General features: G+C 49.6%; 1 protein-coding gene and 1 long non-coding RNA gene across 3 annotated transcripts in view; one reads left to right on the plus strand and one right to left on the minus strand.

Annotated features, from left to right (window-relative positions):
• On the minus strand, positions 1-22,210 carry LOC140621036 (uncharacterized). 2 transcript variants are annotated; one of them, XR_012020760.1, is made up of 3 exons: positions 22,088-22,210; positions 2,244-2,338; positions 1-299 (listed from the first exon to the last, which is right to left on the minus strand). It is a non-coding gene; the product is annotated as an uncharacterized lncRNA (long non-coding RNA). The 2 variants fall into 2 exon arrangements; XR_012020759.1 differs by having other exon boundaries at positions 1-2,338.
• The window catches only part of LOXL4 (lysyl oxidase like 4), a 20,073-nt gene continuing 18,583 nt past the window's right edge, over positions 21,876-23,365 (plus strand). The window contains exon 1 of the mRNA XM_072805770.1: positions 21,876-21,945. The gene's annotated coding sequence lies outside the window, so the exon portion shown is untranslated. The remainder of the gene's footprint in view (positions 21,946-23,365) is intronic.

Below are 23,365 nucleotides of genomic sequence, written 5' to 3' on the forward strand. Positions count from 1 at the left end.
TTTTATCAGGGACAATTTAATCTAGAGAACTGCTTAAAGCCATACTGGATGGGAAAGAGAGTGAATAACTACAAACGCAGCCCCCCTCCCCCAGGCAGGAGCACAGGAAGAGCGGGGGGCACCAGAATGTGCGCGCTTGGAAGCGGGGCTGCAGTGGGAGGAGCGGGCGGCCGGGCATCTGCTGCCCCCCTGATGTATCTGAGCAGGCGCAGGGAGGCTGGTTCTAGAAGCATGCCGGAAAGGCTAGAAACTGGAACCAACTTCTGCTGCCGGGATGCAGGACCTTTGTTAGGGCGAGACTGACAGGAACAAGAAACAAATTGAGAAGGAGCAAGCGCCAGTTCCTTCCTCCTCTTGCCTTCTTGTCTCTTTCCAGCCTCCCCAGCCAGGGCACCACAGAGTTGAATGTACAAGAATGGGGTCGGGCCGGGTGACCCTATAGGGCCGTCTGTTTGGCAGCGTTGAGGCCACGGCAGTGGGGGAGAATTCAGGGGGCCCGGAGGGGGCAGTGTGAAAACTCAGCTAAAGCTTGCTGTGGTGTGATGCCTCAGCCTGTGTGCCACAGCCCCCCAGGCTTTACCACTCGGCCCAACCTCCTGCCACCAGCACCGCAGCCTCCTCTTCCCACCTCCCGAGTGTGAGCAGTGGTGGGATTGGCATCCCTGTTGCCTTGCTCCCAGGTACGCTGATGCTGAGGTGCCTGTCTACACCACTTCCAGCAGAGCTGGTCCCCCCTCCTGTCTTCCAGCCTCCCTTGCCCACCCTCACAGCAGTGTTGCCTGGGATCCTCTCCTGAGCCTCATCACCCTCATCTGAGGGATTGAGGCCCCCCCAGAAATGGTGAAAAGGAGGCGAGCCTCATGTTCAGACAGGAGCTGGCCCCACTAGAGGACCGGCCAAGGACGATGTGTGGGCACCGGCCTCACCCTCTGCAGGCGGCCCCAGAGGCCCCCACGGGAGGCGCCCACAGCCAGGCTGCCCTTTGGAGTCTGGCCTGACGCTCAGGCTTGAGGTTTCTCTGAGCGGGGCTGCGGCTGTGCTCTGGTTGGTATGTTTTCCCCGAGACTCCGTCACACCCATATCTACATGACACCCGGCCCTTTGAGCTCCTAGCATACTTCTGAAAAGGGAAAAATCTAGGTCAGACAGTCACCATGCAAGCAAGGTTTCAAAGGACTTTCCATTCCCCAAGCCCTTCCCTTTGAACCTGGCCAAAACTTTCCTCCTAGGCTGATATTTCTTCCTCGGAATGATAGCCCAAAGGTGAAAAATGCAGGGCAGCATTCACCGCAAGTGGGTGGAGTTGTTTTTTCGTCTGATGAGTAAGCGAGGAAAAGTACTGGCGGCCCAGGCTGGCAGCCCAGTCCTGCCTGGGACCGCTCGGCTCCGTGCCAAGGCCTCGCCAGTCGCTCATGCCATGGGCTGCCACTCGGAGAACTTCCCTCGTGGAACCACAAACTGGTTAAAGTCACCACCCTGGTCTTTCCTCCTCATGCCTCCTGATGTGGCCCTCCACAGAGCTCAGGTTCAGTGATGTGTCCTGGCTGCACGGGGCCGGAGGCCAGTGCCAACACTTGTGTCACCACCCTGGGTCTCGTCCCTGTACCTTCAGGTCATCCAGGTCCACATGCCTTGGGGCCCTGGCTCAGTTGGCCAATTCAGGCTAATTCCTTTCTGGGGGACTTGCCCCAGTAGCAGATGGAGTGACCACACATTGTTCTCTCTGGGTGTATGATGGGGGGCATGGGAGTGAAGGGGGGCTTTCTTCCTCTGGGACCTTAGGAAGTGGAGCACAACTCAAAGGAATAACCGCATGGACGTCACACCTCTGCCCCCGCAGCCATCAGCTGCTCCTCAGCATCCAGAGGAAACAGGGCTTTGGAGCCTCTTGGCCAGTCCCAAAGGAGACCAGAGAAAGCCCTGGAGCCTGCTGTCCCCACCAGCCCAACTCCATGGAGAAAGGAGGCAGATAGTTGGTGCTGTGGCCACTTCTTCAAGAGCTGAGGGCAGCGCTGCTGTAGACAGACCCACTGCCCATCTGGATTCTGAAGCAGGGCTGTCCTACCAGTTTGGAGAGCTAAAGGGAAGATCCACAGAACGGGCCCCAGAACCACCCTCCTCCACGTGAAGTCCCTCTTCCTGGTACTGTCAGAGTTTGATGTGTTCCAACAGAGGAAGATCCTTTGCTTTCTAGTTTTTCTTTCATTCTCGGTGTACAGTAACAAATGTATAGATTCACATACCCGTCACGGCAGTCAGGATACGGGACAGTTCCATCGCCCCCAGGACTCGTAGACATACCCTCCTTTCACCATAAAACTCGGCAACTGCTGACCTCCTGCCAATGAACAGAAATAAAAACAAAGTCCGGGAATGAATTATATGGCAAGTCAGAGTGATTGTGTGCTTCCCCCCAAAGCACCAGGTGTGTGTAAGGTAGAGAACACTTCAAGCGAGGCTTCAGGTAGACCTGGGAACATGAACACCTGCGGGGAGAGATTGGGCTTTGTCACGGGAGAAGTGGGTCTTAGCATGGACTGAGCTGTGTGCCTGTTGGTAGGTTGCTTGGCTTTCCTGAACCGTGGTTTACTGGGACTGATGCTTCCAGGTTGGATAAGGGTGTTTCGATTGTGGTGAGTATCCAAAGAAGGTCTAACTAAAGGCTTAGGTCCCAAGTGTAGCCTACCTGCAAGCCATCCTGGAGGAAAGAACCCCTCTTGAGATATTGAGGAAAAGTTACTTTCTAGCCATGTGCAATCCGTGTTTCCCAGCTGACAAGTCTCTGGTGGTGTGAGAACAATTCCTGGACATAAGAGCCAAGGAACAGATCTGATCCAGAGGAGAGAGCTCCACTCTGGCAAAAGTGGTGAATAAATTTGAACTTTCTCTCTGGACCACCATGACGCCTCAGCTCTTCCTCACCTCTCTAGGTTTGGACTCTTGGAATCTAAGCCTCCACTCCCCCACTCAGCAGCAGAGAGGTCCCCAGAGCAGATGATCAGAAGATCATCGTCCCCTGAGCCACTTTCTGGCTGGCTGGCCATGGACAAACCCCTCAACTTTACCAGCTTCACTTTCATCATCTGTAAATGGGGGTGACAACAGCCTCAATCATGGGGCTGCCCTAAGCATCAAATGAGCCAATACCTGTAAAGCCCTTATCATGGGCCTGGCACACACCAAGTTTTCAGGAAAGGTCATTTTGTTTGTTGCTCTGTTGTTCTTTATAGTTTTTTAAATTCAAGGAAGGATGCTGGACCTCAGTTCCCAAAACTTTCTCCCAGTTCTGGTGTTGGTTAAAAAAAAGTAGGTCCTACTTGAGCATTCTGGAAATCTAAAGTTAGGCAAAACTGATTTCCTGGAAACAAGGTCTACCCTGGAAAAAGGGCCAGTGCTGGCCTCATTTTTTCCACTGGACCCGAAATGATGTTAGCATCAGTTTTGTTGACTGTAGACCAGAAATTCTCAAGCTCCTCATCACAGGTGGAAGGAGTCAAGTCAAGGGCTTCTGGAGCTGTACAGAGAGCCAGGGAAGCCTGGGTCCTCATCCTGCCTGCAGATCTGTCACTCATACCCTCTCAGGCCCACAGTCAATCTCCAAATTCATGTTTTAAGTCATGGAGGTTTCTTCCTGGTCTTGGCCACATGCAGCGAGGGGACGCTCGACCCCCTCCAACTCGTAAATGTACAAGCAGACTCCATTTTGCCTCAACAGGTACCTGAAAACTGCATAATAAAATGGATTGTTTTAAAGCAGCACACATTTTCCCAGAGGCCCGGGGTTGTAATTGGTGGTTACTGGTCTGATCAGTGGTGACTTAACAGCAAATTTATACCAACAACAACGTCATAAAAGCAAATACTGTATGTCTCTGTAATCGCTTACAATACTCCAGCTCTGCTCCAAGTCCTATAAAATGGGCATAAATATACTGAACACTTCATTACATGAAGGGAACCAATGGCCTATACGCAATATATGTGCAGCTATAAAAAACACAACCATGTCATAAATTTGAACTAAAACCAATATTCCAAACTTAATGGACATCAATTAAATATTTAATTAATGCCCATTTTCCCCACTCGCTTTGAATTCCAAATGAATTTGGGAAGGATGATTTGGGGAGTTCGGGTCTCTTTTAAAAACCACCCAGGGAAATCTGCATGGTTACTTTTGTCCCTTAATATATGAAGGTCCTAGAGGAGACAGCAGCAGCAAACTTCACGAGTGAGTGAATCAGTGAGTGAGAGGCAGTTGTTAAGAATGGTGTTAATCCCACAGAAGAGCCAAAGGGCTGCCCCCACCACATGCCCCCCGCCTCCTCCACTTCTGAAGAAGAAGCTGATCCGCCCAGCTACCTGGCCACCGAGCTAAGGGAGGAAAGTGGTTTTATGGAGTTGCCACAGGAGTGCTGCAAGGGAGCACTGGTGTCAGAATGGTGTCGAATGCAGAAGTCTGGGCCTCACCCTGAAGACCCACTACACCGTGTCTGGGACAGGGCCTAGGAACCTGCATCTCAACCTGCCCCTTGGCAACTCCGGTGCACACCAGTGTTTGAGAATCCCTCCACAGGGGTCACTCTCATCTCACCCCACTCCCGGCCACACAGACCCCCACTGCCGCCCCCTCGACAGCAAACCTGGGTATGAGGGCCCTCCTCATGGCCATTCTGTGACTACTCTGCCTTCCCTGCAGGCCTCTGCTGTCATTCATTGGGGGTGCATCTTTCTCGACCTTTTTAAAAATGCATTTGCATGCCCACCTACCATTTGAAGTTCTTCTCATTTACACAAATGGCATCATGCTACCGTATTGATACAGAACTTGCTTTTTTCACTTTTCAAAATGCCAGGCAACCACTTCATGTCAGTGCCTACAGAGCTGCCTCATTGTTTCTCTCTCTCTCTCTCTCTCTCTCTCTCTCTCTCCTCGCATTGTATAACAAGGCTCTGCCACGGGCTATTTCGTTACTCTCCTGCTGAGGAACGTGTAAGTGGCCCCCCTCCCTCGTTCTGGTCACTAGCCAGGTTTCTTTGCACAAGCCTTGGTTTCATTCATACTCTTTCTATTGATGGGCACTTGCAGGCCTAGGAAAGGAAGGAAGCCAAGGCTCTGAGGATCGCTCCCGGCAAGGAGCGCAGCACTTTAATGAAAATCTTCCAATGACAACCAGGACCTTACTTAGCTCATACATTAGCTTTTCTCACTAACTTGCCTATGCCTTAATGGAGGGTCCTTATCACTTGAGACCAGGAATAACCCCCAGGTGTGCTCCCATTTGTGCTACCACATTGCTCTTCCTAGCTCACCATTTGATGGTGCCATTCCCCTACTAAGCCTGTGGGATGGGCTGCAGCGTCTGGTCCTCACCTTTCCAGCATTATCCCCTTATGGGGCCCTTCCACTGACCTGCTCCAACCCACCCGGAGTCTCCCCTCTCTCAGTCCCATGCGGGAGGTTGTTGGGGGATGCCTTCCCACCCAGTGTGCATCCCCCTGGATAACCTACCTGCTCCTCACACCCTACACGCGCGCGTGGCTCCCTCTTCCAGAAGACCCCCTCACGTTACTCCCTCCAGCCTTCGCACTCCCCCTAAACACTCACATATGTCCCCTCCTGTTGGGTTCCTGGCTCTAAGTAGTGCTACAGCCAGCAGCCTGCACGCCTCCTCTGCCCAGCTGGATCGCCAGCTCCTCAGGCCCGCGGTTGCCCCTGCGCTGTGGACATTAGAGGCCCTAATCCAAGGCTCCTCGGCCAGCGAGCGTGGACTACAAGGATGCAGGTGCCTACCCCCTTCTTGCCTTCACGTGCTCCCTGCGTGATGTAGAGCTTGCTGCGTTTTCTCCACAAGTCAACATGACACTCTTAGCTGACTGCTAGAACTAGCTGTGCAGAGGCCTCGGAATGTCTGAAACAGGACATAAACCTGTCCTGGTCCCAGCGTCTGTGTTCTCTGATTCAGCCTCTCTCAGCTGTGGGTTCTAAGGCTCTCAGCCTGCTGGGTCAGCCTCCCCCAGGTACTGGGCTAGCCCAGAACGCATTCAATGAATGAGGAGGCCCTCACTCCCTGAGGGCAGTATTCCCACCTTGGGGTACCCAGGCTTTTGCTCAGATGGAATGGCGGCCCCACCAGAGTTTCTGATTCAGAAGGTCTGTGGTGGAGCCTGATAACTGGTACTTCTAGTAAGTTCCCAGATGATGTTGAAACTGCTGCTCTGGGGAACACACTTTTAGAACCACTGCCTTAAACGGCATTGGAACCAGTTCCTGCTGCCCTGATTTTGGGAGAGATGAGTCTGAGGGGAATCCCAGTTTACTTTATGTCCATCACCAAACTTGTTCTCTTTTTGCAGCTGTTTATATACAGCTGACAGGGAAGGTTCCTGTCAGGGCTGGTGGCCGGCAGCCTGGCTAAGGGTAGGAGGGCAGCTTTGCAGGATTGTGACAGGAGGTGCTGCAATTGACCACCAGCAGCAGAATCACCTTAGCTTGAATCTCCCTCCTCTTCCCTGGCACAGGCTATCTATCCCCTTTATTCCTGTGCTTTGTGTCCTTGGGAGGGTCACAGGCCACTTTGCAAATCTGATGAAAGCAATGGGTGCCTGCCCCTAGAAAAGCATATATACAGACAATTTTGCATTTAGGGGAGACATCATAGATGCTTCCCAGAGCCCACCATGGATCTCAGGTCAAGGACTCTGCTCTAACTCAGTGATTCCTAACTTTAATAAGATGTCACCTGGGAACTTAAAAAATATAGATGCCCAGAAACACCACAGCCACCACCACCACCACCACCACCACAGAGATTCTGATGCAATCTGTCTGGAGTAGGATGGAGGCTCAAGTGTTTTTTCAGGTGTGGCCAAGTTGAAAACACTGCAATTTGCCTCCTTGCCTTCGACCAGCCCTTCCTTCCCTTTCCATTCTGCCTATACCCTTTTTAAGGCCCTTCTGCTTAGTGAGGCCCTGGGGCCAGTCCTGAGCCCCTGTTGTTTGCTATGATGATTATGGGTTGGATGGGATGGCTTGGTGTCTGCGCAGGGTCACCTCTCTTCAATTATCATCCTTACAAGGGTTCATGGTCAATCTCTAGGCTGTAACCGTATCTTCTCTGAGAGGGCATCTGGAGCAGTCAACCCCATCCTTCCCACCTGGGAACATCCGTATGCCCCATTAACTGGGCAGCTCCTTCCCACTTAGATTCAAATCAGCACTAGAAGGAGCTGCTATTCTATCCTGTCTTCAGAAACAATTAAGATGAAAAAGTATCTCAAGCAACCACATGGAAAGGTCGGCTCAGCGCAGGGTGTTCACGTGCCTATGAGAATCACAGTGGCAAAAAAAAAAAAAAAAAAGAATCACAGTGGCAGGGGTAGCATCCCAGGAGGGTACTTTAAGACTTCCAAGATGCAGGACTCCATAATCAATACTTGGAGACAGCATAGGCGATTGTAAATTGATTAACTGAAGCGCTTAAATAGAACAATCACAGTCTAATTATCGCCCATCACTGACTCGAGGTATACTCTGAAGTTATTAAAAAAAAATCTGTGGTTTCTCTCTCCTCCTTCTGAGGAACCGAGCAGGAAGAAGTAGAGATTGGGGGTGGGGAATCAGGGGGAGAAGAGGAACAGTGAGCCAGCTTTTGTCCCTTGCCTAGGCAGCTGGGGTTTCTGTCCGCCCAGAATCCTTTCCCCTTTGTGGTACCAGCACTTCAACATTCCTTTTGAGGAATTAATCCTCCCATTCTGGGATGCCTTGGTTCCACTTCCAAACTTCCTACTTCTCACCACCACCTCCTCATCCCTTAGCATCATCTGCCCCAGTCAGGCCTTCACTGGTTGAATTTCAACTTGATGGGATATGACCTGAGGCCACTTTACTGGCAGAAACTTGAATCCCCTGTCCTTTAGTTCTGGCTACTAACCAGGTCCCCTGCACTGTTAGCCTGCTATCAGCCTGGATTATTCAGCTTTTCTTGTATCCTTGCAATAAATTCTCTTTTTCTATTTTTTGTTTTTGTTTTTGTTTTTGTTTAAATTAGCCAAAGTTGGTATCCATTGTTTCTAGGTAACACACACTAACTAACTTATCCAAGTCACCCCAAAGGGTCCTACTAGGAGAGATCTGAAGTGTGATGGATAAAAAGCCATATCCTGTGTCTTCTATGAGGGCAAGGTAGGGGCACGCAAGCCACTCCAGGGCTATCCTGAGTGTAGGCACCATGCAGGTCAGGGCCAAATTGAATGGGTACAAATACTGTAGATATGGCCAAGTTCAGTCATATCAGGGGTGAGGGCCATGAAGCCAACAAACTGTGGAATGGCTGCTTTCCAGCAATCAGAGGTGACAACAGCAATGGGGCAGCTGCTCCATCTTTGCAGAGCTTGGTCCTCTCACAGCAAAAATTTCCATCTCTGCTAGTGTTATGGTTTCCTGCAGTTGCCGCAACAAATTACTATAAAACATGGCTTAAAACAACAGAAATGTATTACCTCAAAATCTGGAGACCAGAGGTCTGATATCAAGGTGTTGGTAGGGCCATGCTCCCTCTGAAGGCTTCAGGGGAGAGTCCTTTCTCAATTTTTCCAGTTTCTGGTAGTTTCAGGAGTTTCCTAACTTCTAGCAATATAACTCCAGTCTCCAATTTCATTTTTAGGTGGTCTTTTTTCCTGTGTTCATGTGTCTCAACTCTCCCTCTCCTTTCCTTTATAAAGACATTAGTCATTGGATTTGGGAGCCACCCTAAATCTAAGATGATCTCATTTCTATGTCCTAAATTGCATTTGCAAAGGCCCTTCTTCCAGACAAGGTCACCTTCATAGATCCTGGGAGTTAGAACTTGGACATATTGCATTTGGGGCCACTATTCAATGTACCACAGCTGGTATCTAAGAATGGCATCCAGCCCTGCCTACCCCTACCCTCCATCAGAAAGCAGTCTGAATCCCATGGGAGAGTCAACACTGGGGGAAGTCTGGTTGATGAAGAGGCCAGCAAAGTTAGAATCAGTCAGGAGCAACCTAGACATAATGGTTAGGAGTATGCCATAGGTCAGAATATACCGTAGGCCAAAGATTATAGGATTAGCTGTCAATACGGCTAGATTCCATATTCACAGCATGGTAATATAGCAGATGCTTCTTATGCACCATGCCACATCCCCACAAGGTGGTTAATGCCCCAAAGGTAACCTCCACAATTGAGGACACAATTGGAGAAAGAGTAAGAGTTGATAAATAAATGCCCTAAATGTAAGAAGACTCCAGAAAAAGTAGAGAGAAGAAGGCAAGCCAGCTAGGGACTTTGGAAACCAAGGAATGACATGACATTGAGTTCCTTGAGTTTTCTTTTTGCCTCATATATCCCAGACTTGTTACTGAAGAAGCCAACAGCTTGGCAGCACCAACAGACACAGACCACAAAAGCCCCAGCAAAAGCCAACTCTCTCAGCCAAAGGATCAGGAAGCCTATCTAGACAGAAAACTTTTAGACAATGACTGCTCTACTTCAGGAAATACCATAGAAAAAAACTCACTGTGGCACCATTCCCCCACAACCTGAGAAACACACACATGCACCCACATCAGCAAAAGCCAAGTAAAGAGTCCAGATTTCCACCCTTACCAGGCTGTAACAAATACCTAATCCCCACCCAGACACAGGGTGGTATAATAATAGAAGGTTGAGCAGGGAGCTGAGACTTGCATCTCTACTGAGTGGAGGCATGTTAAGAAATCTTCAGGGAAAAAAAAGAAAGAAAATATAAAGAAAAGCCAAAAAAATTTTGGAACAGAAAAATACAATAATATTTTCAGCTATTACTTCTTCAAGTATTTTTTCAATCCTGCCTTCATTTTCCTCTGCTTCTAGGACTCCAATGACATGAATGATGAATATTAGATCTTTCATTATTGTCCTGCAGTTCCCTGAGGCTTCATTAACTCTTCTTCTTCTTTCTTTAATTCAATTTTTCTTTATGTTGTTCAGATTAGGTCATTTCTATTTTTCTATCTTGAATCCACTGATTCTTTCCTCTGTCATTTCCATTTTGTTCTTGAGTTCACCCACTGAGATTTTAAATTGAAGAAGTAACGGCTGAAAATGTTCCAGATTTAGCAGAATGAGTAAACCTATAAATTCAAGATGAACAAACTCCAAACAGGATAAACCCAAACAAATTCATACTGAGATACATCATAGTCAGACTTCTGAAAACGAAAGGCAGAAAAATCTTGAAAGCAGAGAAAGAAAAATGTCCTTACCTATAGGGGAAAAGCAGTTTGAATGACAAGGGATTCATCATCAGAAACTAAGGAAGCCCAAAATAAATGACACATTTTCAAAAAAGAAAAGAAATGAAAGAAAAGAACTGTCAAGACAGAATTTTATATCCAGCAAGAAAAATTCTTCATGAATGAAAGGGTAATCAAGCCCTTCTCAGATGAAAAAAACTAATAATTTGTTGTTAGGAAGTCTATCCTAAAAGAATGGCCAGCAATTCTCTAAAAAACAGAGAGAAATGATCAAAAGAAAGCATTTTGAAATATCAGGAGGGAAGAAAGAAAAACAGAAAAATAAAAGATGGCTAAATACCTATTTTCTTCTGTTCTTGAGTTTTCTAAGCTATGTTTGACAGTTGAAGCAAAATCTATTAACAGTGACTTGTATGGTTATAAATTTATGTAAAGGGAATATTTAAGACAAGTATATTATAATTGGGAGAGGATAAAAAGACAAAGGGAGATAAGGTTGCTACTGGGAAAATGGCAATAACAGTAGACTTAAAAATTATATGTTTAATGTAATACCTAAAGCAATCACTAAAAAATGGTACACAAAGAGATATTCCCTAAAGCATCATATAGATTAGGGGTGCCTGGTTGACTCAGTTGGTTAAGCCATCTGCCTTCTGCTCAGGTCATGATCTTGGGATGCTGGCATCAAGCCCCGAGTCTGGCCTCTTCTCCGTCTCCCTCTGCCCCTACCCTCAGATTGAGCTCTCTTGCTGTCTCTCAAATGAATAAATAAAATCTTTTTTAAAACCACTATAGATTAATCAAAATGGAATTCTAAAAAAAATGTTGTAGTAGCCCACAGCAAGGCAGGGAAAAGAAAGGGAGAAACAAACAAATGAAAAAAGAATTCCAGACCAAACAGAAAAGAAAAAACAAAATGACAGACTTAAGTACTTAATTGCATTAAATGGGAATGGTCTAAATACACCAATTAAAAGGTAGAGATTGATAGAGTGGATTTAAAAACATGACCCAACCACATTCTATCTACAAGAAACTCATTTCAAATATAATGACATAGGCAGTTGGAAGGAAAGGATAGGGGAAAAAAAAGATATCACTCAAGAATTAACCAAAAGAAGGCAGGGGACACCTGGGTGATTCAGTCTGTTGAGCATCTGCCTTTGGCTTGGGTCATGATCCCAGGGTCCTGGGATAGAGTTCCACATCGGGATCCCTGCTTAGTGGGAAGTCTGCTGCTCCTTCTGTCTCTGCCTCTCTCTCTATCTCTCATGAATAAATTAATAAAACCTAAAAAAAAAAAAAGAAGGCAGGAGTGCTGGCTATATTAATATCAGATAAAGTATACCGTTGAACAAAGATAATGACCAGAAACAGAGATAGGGGTTATATAATAATAAAAGGACCAATCCACCCAAAAAAGGAATCCTTAAATAAGCATGTACAAACAACAGAGCTGTAGATGTGTGAAACAAAAGCCGAAAGAAAAAAATCTATTATTTTTATAATCTACAATTATAGTTATTGACTTCGACATTCCTCTTTTGACAACTGATGGAACAATCAGAAAATCAGTAGGATATAAAATTCAACACCACCATCAGTCAACAGAATCTCATTGACATTTATAAAATACTGTACCCAATAACAACAAGATATACATTCTTTTCAAGTGTCCCTGGAACATATACCAAGATAGATCATATCCTGGGCCACAAAACAAACCTCAACAAATTTTTAAAAATTTAAATCATACAGAATGTGTTATCTGACCGTAATAGAATCAAATAGAAATCAATAATAGAAATAAAACTGGAAAATCACCAAATACTTGGAAAACTAAACAACACACTTCTAACTAACTCATAGGTCACAGAAGTCTCAAGGGAAACAAACAAACAAAAAAATACACTGACCTAAGTGAAAATGAAAATATAATATATCAAAACTTGTGAGACAGAATTAAAGCAGTGCTAAGAGGAAAACTTATAGCATTAATGCTTATATTAGAAAAGAGTAAAGCCTCAAATCAAAAATCTAATTTCCTACCTCAAGAAACTAGGAAAAGAACAAGATAAACACAAATCAGAAGAAGGAAATAATATGGATAAGAGCAGAAACTGAAAACAGAAAAACAATGGAGAAAATTGATGAAACAAAAAGTTGGTTCTTTCAAAAGACTAATAAAATTGATAATCTTCTAGCAAGAAAATGACAAGTAAAAAGAGATTTTTTATTACAAATTACCGATATCAGGAATAATCAGGGAATATAACACCTATAGACATACATCCTGTCAGATATCGAAAGAATAATAAGAGAATACTGTGAACAACTCTACACAAATAACTTTGACAACATAGGTGAATTGGACCTCCAGGTAACATCTTATTTAATGATGAAAGGTTGAATGCTTTTCCCTTAATATTGGAAACAATCCAAGACAAAAATATCCAATATTGGGAGTACCATAAAATGCAATAGGACAAGAAAAAGAAACAAAAGCATCCAGACTGTAAAGGGTGAAATAAAACTGTCCCTATTCACAGATGACTTACTTTTCTACGAAGAAAATCCCAAGGAGTATATAAACTACTAGAAGTGAGTTTAGCAACTTCTCAGGACACAAAGTCAATGAGTAAAAAATTATTGTATTTTTATTTACTAGTGATGATCAATTGAAAATTTAAAATGTTTAAGTGCCATTATAATATTAGCAAAATGTGAAATACTTAGGCATAAATCCAACATATATGTCATATTTGAGATCTTTAGGTCAAAAATTACAAATCATCAATTAAAGAAATCAATGAGAAATGGAAAACCATATTGTGTTTGTGTATTAGAAGGCACGATTATCTTAAAATATCACTTCTCAAACAGATGTAGAAATTTAGTGCAATTCCAATCAAAATTCTGGTGGGCTCTTCGGTAGACAAGCTGATTCTAAAATGTACGTAGAAAGACGAAGTAACTAGAATAAAACAAAACAATTTTGAAAAAGAACAAAGTTGGAGGACTCATACTATTGATATAAGACTTAATATAAAGCTATAACAACATAGGTGAAAAGGTAGGCTGTAGGCCCGTGAAACAGACCAGACTTCAGGTGACACAGCACAGAACCATGGGGAGGGGGTGTCTTGGGGTGGTGAAAGGCATTCTCCTCACTTTGGAGAGAAGGTGGCACCGTTCTATGCCATGAGAGGTGGCCGCTTTAGAAGCATCAAGAGCTAGCCCCTCTGGCTTGGATCTCAGCTTTTTTCTCAGTGAGCACTAGCCAAGAGTACTTGAAAATTTTTCAAGAAGCTTCTCAGGTAATGAACATCAATGGTGGGGGAGGGGAGGGTGCAAGGCTGGGAAAGAAGATTAAGGAAGACACTACAATTTAACCCTAGTTTATAGCCTCAATTATGAGTCCATATTGACCATCTGCTGAAAACTCCTAGATGTGAACTGGGTGAGAATTTGGTTGAAGGCAGGGGCAGAGGGTGCTGGAAGTGCTCCCTAAATAATAGAGACAAGAACCTAGAAAATGTGACCTTTCCCATTAGTATGACTCCAGTAGCACAAAGAGCCTGGGAAACTTGGATTATATTTACTTTTCTAGATTTCTTTAAGTGGCTACATAAATAGTAGATGCTCAATAAACATCTGTGGAATGAACAAGTAAATGAATGATCTTATCTACACAGATTCCACGGGTTGATGTAATTCATGTAATTCGTATAATGATATAAATATAACCCATGACTTAGGTGACTTACACTGAGAGTAGGAACTGGGTCTTTATCTCTTTGTGTCTCCACCAATTGCAGCAAAGTGTTCTCTGTACAAATATGACGGATCTCTGCCCAATATTTAGGACAAGATATCACCTTGACTTGAATGAGATGAATTCACCCTTTAGCTCTGGTTTACAAATCCCTGCCAAAGGCGCAAGGCACTGCACCAAGTTCCTGTCACACCACCTCACCATAGTGACAGTAATTCAGAGCGCTGGTGGGCAGAAGCTTATGCTCATTAATTACTAATGAGGAGAGGAAATTATTTCCCCTAAGAAGTTAAGTTTCTGCTGATATCTTGGTGGAATTCCTTTTCTCCTACTTTGTTTACTAGCTCTCAATGCTAAAAGGAGACATCGTTTATCTACATTTTTTTCTGGATAGTTCAGTCACACTTTAGAGGTCAGGCTGTCCTAAGAAAAGTGGTTTTCAGTTAATGGCTAGGAAATGAAGCTTTTCTTGTCCTTTCTGGGCAGTTTCCTTTGTGAACAAATTAACAACCTTGTATCTATTTAACTCTTCTTGGGCTGCTGGTATGTCCAGAATGGTCCAGGATGAAAAATTATCCTGCAACTCAAGATGTACTGTGAATTATGAAAGCCAGGACCAGCTCCAGGAAGAAGAGGGCCTCTGGAACCAGCTCTGGGCCCCTTCTGCCTGCCCAGAGCTGGTGGGCATCAATGACACCTGTTGGCCAACTGGTCTCCCGGAAGATCTCAGACTTCAGGCTGATGTTCACAATGGCATAGATTTTGTGGCATTGAATAGATGGTGAAATTCCTGTCACGCAGGAAGATCCTGTCAGAATCTCGATGTTGACCTGACTTCCACTCCTGGCCCAATAGTGAGGAATCCCTCCACCACCACCCTGATAATGCTCCTTAAGGATGCAGAGGTCCTTGTAGAACTCTACATAGGACAGAAGATATGGCATGAAGGGATTGCAAATCCATTTGAGAATAACTGGGATGTAGAAGACTGTGATCCCCCAAAACTTGGCCCATCATATGTGGAGGAGCCTCCTTATAACACAAGAGGACCCCAAGAGGGCTGAGCTCACCAGGCATGTCTGGGACTCTAAGGAAAAAGGCATCCATAAAAAGGCTCTAGACTCTGTCAGTGCAAGCATTTTCCAAGAGTATTATCTAGAGAATTGGTTCTCAAATGTTAGCAGGCATAAGAATTATCTGGAGAATGTGTTAAAATACAGGTGCTAGGGCCCATCCCCAGAGTTTCTGGAGGTAAGGCCTGATAACTGGCATTTCTAATGGGTTCCCAGAGGATGCCGCTGCTGCTGGTCTGGGACCACAATCCAAGAACTGCTGGGCTGAAGTGTGAGATTGCCAGGCCAGCCTCCAGTTCTGTCTGCTGTCATCTGAATCAGCCCATCAATCAGCCTTGCCTTCTGGTGGGGCTTGTCTTTCTTCCCTGCACCCCCGACCCTCACTCCGGGTGTGGCTTTTAATGCCAATGGCTCCTCACCTCACCTTCAGGATTCTGGCCTTGGTCTTGACTCAGCCCCTGCTTCATCCAGGGACTTACCCTGACCTCTGTCCCTGTGGGTTTCCACCCCCACCCTCTGGGGGCAGGCCAGGTCCTGGGAGTGCTCCACCCAGGCAGTTCCTTGCTGCCCCCTCCTGGTTCCTGGAAGTGGAGCATTGGTTACAGGAAAATTAACCCTTTGGAGCCTGTCAGTCCTAGCTTTCGAGAAAACTAATTCCTCACAAGGAACCTTGACAATATTTGCAAAGTTCTAGATCAACAAACTCAGATGCAAGAGAATACAGAACTGGTTTTAGGTCACATGTCCTTAATTGACAGCTCTGTTCCCGAACTCGTATTTCCCACTGACTGCCATAATTAAGCCCAGAGGTCATTCAGAAACGTTGACCCTGTTGATCAGAGGCAAGGAGTGGCCCCTAACCCTTAGGCCTGCAATTTGGCTCTGCCCCCAAATTGGCTAACGATATTCCTGAAGAGGCTAAGAGAAGGCGAGTCCCTGGGCTAGGGGAGGTGTTGCATGGGCTTCAAGGTTCCCAGGATAGCCCACTGAGGCCTACTGCCCTCAGGCAGCACAAGAAACTGGGAAAAGCAATGCAGTTACTTTATTCGTTGTTTTTAAAAATCCAGGAAAGCAGCGTGGAATAAGAAATATTTTTTAATTTAACTTGTCTGGTGTTGCCTGGGGACAAAGGGGTTCAATTATAGGCGGGTGAGAAGGGCAGCACAGACTTCTGGGAGCTTCCGAAGGGGCCTGGGAGGCTTCTGGGCTGTGACGCTGAGTCTTCATCCTGTCTCATTTCCTCCAGAACTTATGACTTTAATTTACCTGAATAGAAGTGTGTCCCAGCATCACCAGTGTTAGTTACTGGGACAGGGAGAGTAGGGGTTTGCAGGTGGCACTGAGGGGGAAGAGAGGATGGAAGATATTCTCAGGAGACTAGAGGAGGCCTGGGTAGGGGGAGTTTGGGCAGGGGCCTGTGACTGAGAGTGGGAGACAGGGAGAGAAAGGAAGGGAGTGAGCAGGGCGGGAGGCCCTGGAGGGCGGGGAGGGGGGAACTGATGATGGGGAGAATGCTGGTTGATGACCATCCTCAGGCGAGGACTTCAATATGACAAGCAGGGTAATGAGGTGCGAGCTTGTGTCTGGGGGAGCGGGGGCTGGAACAGGCTGAGGGCAGAGGCGCATGTTAAGCTATTGGTATCCAATCAAACTGAACGTTCAAACGTCTGTGGGAACTCAGGGCCTTTGAGCTGGGGATCCCAGGGGCAGAGGTGGACATGGGGGAGTTTAAGTCAGGTTCTCTGGCTTTCAGCAGCTTATGGGTTGCTAAAATCCTCCCTATCTACCTCCAGAACACCCCTTCCCAGCACCCCCACCCCCCACCAAAGGTATAAATCTGTGAAGAGTTAAATACTGGCTCAAGACAGCACCAGCAAAGATAAAAAAAAATTCCTAAAAAAAAAAAAAAAAAATTTCCTAAAAGCTTCAGTGCCCCCCACCTGCGGCTGCCTGGCCCACAGCACCTCTAAACACCACTTCAGTGACTCGGCTCCCCACCTCTCCCCCACCTGTAAGCCACATTCCCATCTCCATGTGGTGCCTCTTGGCCCCCCCACCCATACACCTGGGTGGCCATCTTCAGACCTGGGCATTGCTCCCTGCTCTGGCCATCCACGCATCAGAGGGCATCCCTGGGGCCCTTGGCCAACTGCACCCTCCCCCACAGGGCACAGAGTTCACAGGGCCAAGGGGATGTGCCCACTGGAGCCCCCATCCCACCTCCAAAAGAAGCTCAAGGAGTGCCTTGCCCAAGAAGCCAAGCCTGCTTCCAGCCCTTCCTTCCGAATGCAGACTGCACCTCCAGACTGTGCACCCAGGCCCAGGGGGGCCAAAGGGCAGCTGCTGGGGGGCTCTAGACAGAGCCTCCTGTGCACGTGTTCCTGTCACAGCAGAAGGTCCCTCGCTGTGTGGGATGGAGCAGAAGGTGGGAGAGGAAGGGGATGGGTCACATTGGGCTCAGGGTCAGAGGTAGATACCTCCCATAATAACATGTTTCATACAGAACTCTAAGGAGTAGAAAGTTCTGGATTCAAATCTGGTCTTCTAGGTCTTTCCGAAGATGTTACTTGTCAAGGCAGGAAGAGAGACCATGTTTTATTTAACAATGACTTAGGTTTGATTTTTAACTCTTAGATGTATGACATGAGGCCCTCTGACGCATGCCAGGCCCTGCCAAGGTTGAGGTGAGCCTGTCCAACTCCAAACGCTTCGAGGGCAATTTTTCTGAAGCTTTCAGAAGAATAGGGGGGAAGTTGACATCGCATATTGCAAAACAAAACTTCCTAAAATTTCTCTTTAACAGCTCTGTCTTCCCCAAAAATGTCCTCTCCTTACTGTAGCCAGCTCATTTCTCTCTCTCCCCAGGAACCATCTCCCAAGCCAGCCTCTCCCTGGCGGTCCATCCCTGCTAGATCCACCTCCTCGCCTCCCCACCCCAAGACTTCTCAAAATCCCCTCTGCTCCCACCCCTCCCATTGGAACAAAAGCCTTGTACGCTGGTTAAACAGCTCTCAGCAAAGGAAAAGCCTGTCCTGCGTGGGACCAGTCAGTTCCCCTCCCTAAGTCCTGCCACCTGTCATCCCAGTCAACTGTCCCATCACCGCCACATCTGTGAGTCAGCTCCCATCAGGCTGGTGCATAACCGAGGGCAGCGATCGTGTCTGCTTTAGCTCTGTGACTCCTCTGGGACCTGATACTTTGAGAGCATTCATGTACGCTTTCATGGGCAAATTAGTAGAGGAGCTGGGATCAGACTGAGGCCTCAAGGACAGATAGAATAGAAGAAATGAAGTCAGAAGTGGAAAGAAGGACAGGGAACAGGAGGAACAGCAGTGGATTCTCCATATCCTACAGGCAACAGTGAGCCACTGAGGATTCTAGAGCTAAGGCATGACAAGTCAATCTGCTCACTGAAGTCAGCAACAGGCAGGATGTAGGAAGAGAGGAGAGCAGTTTGGCCCTTGGATGTCAAAGGGCAGGCATACAAAGGCAGGACAAGAAGATGCAGGGGGCTGTACCTACCCTGGGCTAGGCCAAAGGACTTGCCTGGCCACACAGTTCAGACAGTCAGAACAAGAACTCGGATCCCCCGATTCCTAAACTGTACAGTTGCCTCCCTAATGAGTCTCAAAAGAGGTGGGTCTGGACTGAGCCCTGAAGGCCATCGAAGAGGAAAGCTTGCCCAGCAGCCCTGGAACTGTGTACTCTAGCCAGGTCCCTGTCCCACTCCCTACCAACATCCCGGGACACAGCTTTCTGCAGGAGAGCTTGGCCTTTCCATTTGGAAGGAAAGCACAGGCCCTGATTTAGGTGGGTTTCCCCATGGGAAAGAGACTCGTCTTAGCTACTTTTCAACCTCTTGGCTCCTCACCATGGGAGGGGCGGGCAAGATGGTAATACATATGCCCTGGTCCTGGGGGACTGGAGGAAAGAGATGGGACAACTCGACACCTGCCCGGCACTCCAGGGCGTCCAAAGCACTATACATGACCACCCCACTTTCCCATCTCTCTACTTAGTGAATTTGCAGAGTAGTGGGAGAGACAGACCCACAATCAGCCAACAGATGAGGCATTGTCATCATTATAACAGCTAGCAGGTCAAGCCATCCTTCAAGGCACTTCTTTCTTGAAGCCTTCAATCCTCAGACTCTACCTGCACCCCCAACCTCCCCGCCCCTGCTCTGTAACGGGGAGCGCAGAGCACAGAGCAAACTATGCTTCAGTTCACCACTCGCTACTCTCTGCAGAAAATGGCTGTGTGGTTCTGACCAAATCACGTAACCTCTCTGTGCCCCAGTTTCATCATCTGTAAAGGAGAGTGATGACAGTGTTGTCCATGGGGATTTCAAGAGGATTACATGAGATGATACAGAGAGCAACTGCTCCACACCTGCTGGCTGTCATGATGATGATGAGAATGAATGCCTTGTCTGTTGGCTGACTGTGAGTCTGTCTCCCCCACCACCCTGCAGGCTCCTTGAGGACAGGGATCCCATCTGGCTTGTTTGTGTCCCCCCTTGTGTGAAGCCCAGCCCTATGTCTTACTAGTGGTGGGATTTTCTCCGCTGCTCCGCTGAGTGGCCATCTCCTCACCCTTAAATTTGATTGCTGTGGGGGTCAAATGGGACAGTTCAGTTCATCTCAATAAGCTCTGACTTGATGGAGACGGCCTGCTACCTCCTTCGTGCCTGTGCTCACAGCCACAGCCAGAGCCAAGGACCTCTCGATATACAGGTCGGTGTCCTCCTCGACTCTAGGGGTCCCTGGAACTTCTATTTACTCTAAACGCAGATTCTATCACAGGGCTTGGTGTATGGCAAGTGCTCAGTATATGCCAGCAGATTGAATCAACGGGCCTGCTTCGTGTGGGTCCTTGAGCTAGCTTCACTTCTGAGAAAGAGCCTTACAGTGACCCCCCACCTCTGCCCCCGGGAGATTCCTCCTTCCACTGCTCCCTGGCCTCAGCCTCTGCCCAGAGTCTTGTAGGTCAACGGACTTCCGGGCAACACATCCATTCATTCCCTGGGCTCTAGCCGGGCCAGCCGCTAGCCTCTGGGGTATTTTTAGTTCTGGGTGGGTGATTGGCAGCAGGTGGAGCCCAGGTTTTCCGGGCCCTCCGTGTTGTTCCTGGCTCAGCATAAGAAGTGGCTGGGAATGGGGAGGGGGCTGAGGCATACCTGGCACCCTAGCCCACAGCTGCCTCATTGTCCCCAGGGGTGGGGCCAGGCTGCTGCCGCTGCCACTGACCCAAGGCTGGGAGCATTCTTTCCTGTTGATTCATGCAGGGAATGCTTTGGGCCCTGATGGGGCGGGGCGGGGGCACTGGGGGGACATCTGGGACATGAGCGGCCAGGGGTGGACAGTAGTCCTCCCACAGCCGGGTCAGTGTGACCTGGCTATCACCCAAGGGTCAGAAAGGTCCACCTTGCCATCCTAGCTAGCCCTTATCACCTTCTGCCTTGTGCCTTGTGCTAGTGTTTGCTTACACATCTGCCCCGGCCACCAGACTGGGAAACCCCCCTCCCGCCCCCGCAGCGTCTAGCACTCCAGCACCCTGTCTAGCAAGGAGAAAATCAATAAAGATTTGCTGAATGAATGAGCCTTTGGAAGGACATTCAGGCAAGGCTGGGGAAAGAGGAGGAACCAGGCTGTACTGATCTGGACCTAGGGAGGAAGCTGGAAGGCTGGAACTCTATCCATTTTACAGATGGGGACACCGAGGCCCTGGGAGGAACCAGGACTATGGGGAAGAATTTGGTAGAATGGGGCTGGGATTCGGGTGCCTAGGAGTTCAGCTGGGCTGATGGGCCTCCCCTCTTTCAAGGTTTTCTACTTTTGTTTTATCACACAGTCCCCCACCCCCACCCCACCCTCTACGCGTACCCTCCCCCCATGGGCCTGTCAAGGGCCAGGACTGCCTCATTCAACTCCGTAAGGAGTTGTAGAGAAGGATTTGAGTTGATCCATTTACGGCTTATTACTGGGAGGAGGGGGCGGGGCAGAGCAAGTCGCGTCTCTTGGGGCTCAATGTTCCCAACTGTGCAATGGGCAGACCAGAGATCTCGCGCGCACCAAGTGCTCAATACATTTCCAGGGACCAGGGCAATGGCAGGGCCGCCTGTTACGGCAAACAGCGCACCGGCACCACCATCCCGACCTCGACGGGTTTGAAGCGAGCCCCCCACGGCCCTCTGGCCGCCCCGCCCCCAAGGGAGCCCGATGGCCCGGTGACAGCGAGGCGCTCCCGCTCCCGGGGGATCCCGCGCTGGGCACTGACACCTCCGCCTCCCGGGACTCACTGAAAGGGAGGACCCCGGGGGCGGGGTGGGCAGGGCCCCCGGCTTCGGCCTCGGCTCCAAGACGGACGCTGCGCGTGGGACGGGACCCCCGAGGCGGCGGGCACCGCAGGCAGACGCAGCCCGCAGGCACCGCGCCGCCGGCCCCCCGCGGGACTCGGGTCCTGCCCCAGCGCCCCCCAGCAAACGGCTGCCCCCCGCGGCCCCGGGGCTGCGCGCGGGGGCGGGGGCGGGGGCGGGGGCGGCACCGGGTGGCACCGGGCGGCGCGCTGGGCGGCGGCCCGCGGGGGGCGCAGGGCCGAGGGGGCCGAGCGCGGCCGGGCGCCCGCCTAGACCGGGTCCGCCCGGGGGCGGGGCCTGCGGGGCCTCCTCCGCGGGCGGCGGGGTGGGGGGCGCCCGCGGGCCGCCGCGGGATAAAAGGGCCCCAGGGCGCCCCGGGAGGCCCGCCAGCGCTGCTCGCCCGGCGTCCGGCCCTGCGCCACCGCCACCGCCGCCGCCACCGCCGCCGCCGCCGCCCGTCCGAGCTCCCCCCGGTGAGCCCCCGCCGCCCGCCCGCGTCTTCTCTCGCTGTCCTGTCTGCCTCGCTGCTGCCTCTCCCCAAGGGCCCTGAAGGCGGGGGGCTGGGGCGCTGGGGTCCCCCGGACTGCTGGCCTCGCCTCCGGGTCGCTCACCAACCTGCTCCAGTGGAGGAGACCAAATTAGGGAGCTTGGCCCAAGGCCCGCCCGGGGTGGCCGGCCCTGGCCCGGGTGCCTGCGTGTCTTGTTTGTGAACACGCTGCGTGTAACCATTTCTCTGCCCTCCCACCCAGGCAGGAGGCAAGGGCAAGGGCAAGGTGGGTTCAGATGTCACTCTTGGGACTCGAGGGGCCAAGAGGCAGGGTGGAGCCAGGCTCTCCAACTAAAAAAACCGGAGCTGATTATGCTGGGGGGTGGGGAGGGGGGTGGCAGAGGACCAGGGGTGGGCAGAGGGCTTCGACCTGGACAGGTCCTGTGCCCCGCCAGGTAGGGCTCAGAGCCACTTGCTGGCACCATTTCAGGTCACCATAATTAGTGGTTCCAGGGAGGGACCCCATCACCCAAAGAGCTAGAAAGAAGGGGCTGATGCCGGGGCTGGTGCCAGGGGCAGTGCCCCCCACCCCCATGCCAGGTGCCCCAGGAGCAGTACCCCTCTCTCCTGAATACCCTCGGGCATTTCCAGCCCTCCCAAGGGGGGGCGGGCAGGTCAGGCCAGGTGCCAGAGTCCCCTGGTAGCACCTGAACAGGTGACTCTCTGCGTCAAGCTGGCAGGGTCCTGGATCTGTCACTTGGTTGCACTCAGTGCTGGCACCAGCCCCAGTGCCCTCACACCACGGCTGGGTCATCCATCAGCCAGCAACAGGGTGGAATTTCATTCATCCCCCTGCCTCTCCTTTCCTCCTTCCCCTCCTCCTCCAGCGTTCATCTCTCCCATGGCTCAGAGCCTGGCTTCTAGAGCAGGGCTACCTGGCTTTGAATCCTGGCTGGGCCGGTTATTTAGCTCCTCCGGGCCTCAGCTTCTCACCTATAAAGTGGAGATAAGTACTCTGTAAGTAGTTTTAAATGTATTATAATAAGTATTATTATTAAAAGCCCCTCCCCCACCTTCCTTCCCATACCCTGTCCCCTTCTCCTTCACTTGGAAAGAGAACTGCCACTTTTGAGGCTGCTTCCTTCTCTAAGGGAGGCTTCTCAGCCAGCGGGCTTGCCCATGCTGGGCACTGGTGGAACAGTTCCGGGGAGACGCTGTGGAGGCTGGATGTGGAGACAGCGAGCAAACACCAAGTGCTAGGGAGGTGGGACCCCCGGAGGACTTGGTGGCGGGGTAGATCTAAGCTCGGTGTTGGAAGACCTGTAGGAATTTACCAACCTGAGACAGAGGGAAAGGGTACTCCAGGTAGAAGGAGGAGTGAGAGCAGAGGCTTGGGATGTGGAAGG

This window comes from Canis lupus, chromosome 29 (assembly GCF_048164855.1).
Source record: "Canis lupus baileyi chromosome 29, mCanLup2.hap1, whole genome shotgun sequence".
Classification (NCBI taxonomy): Eukaryota; Metazoa; Chordata; class Mammalia; order Carnivora; family Canidae; genus Canis; species Canis lupus.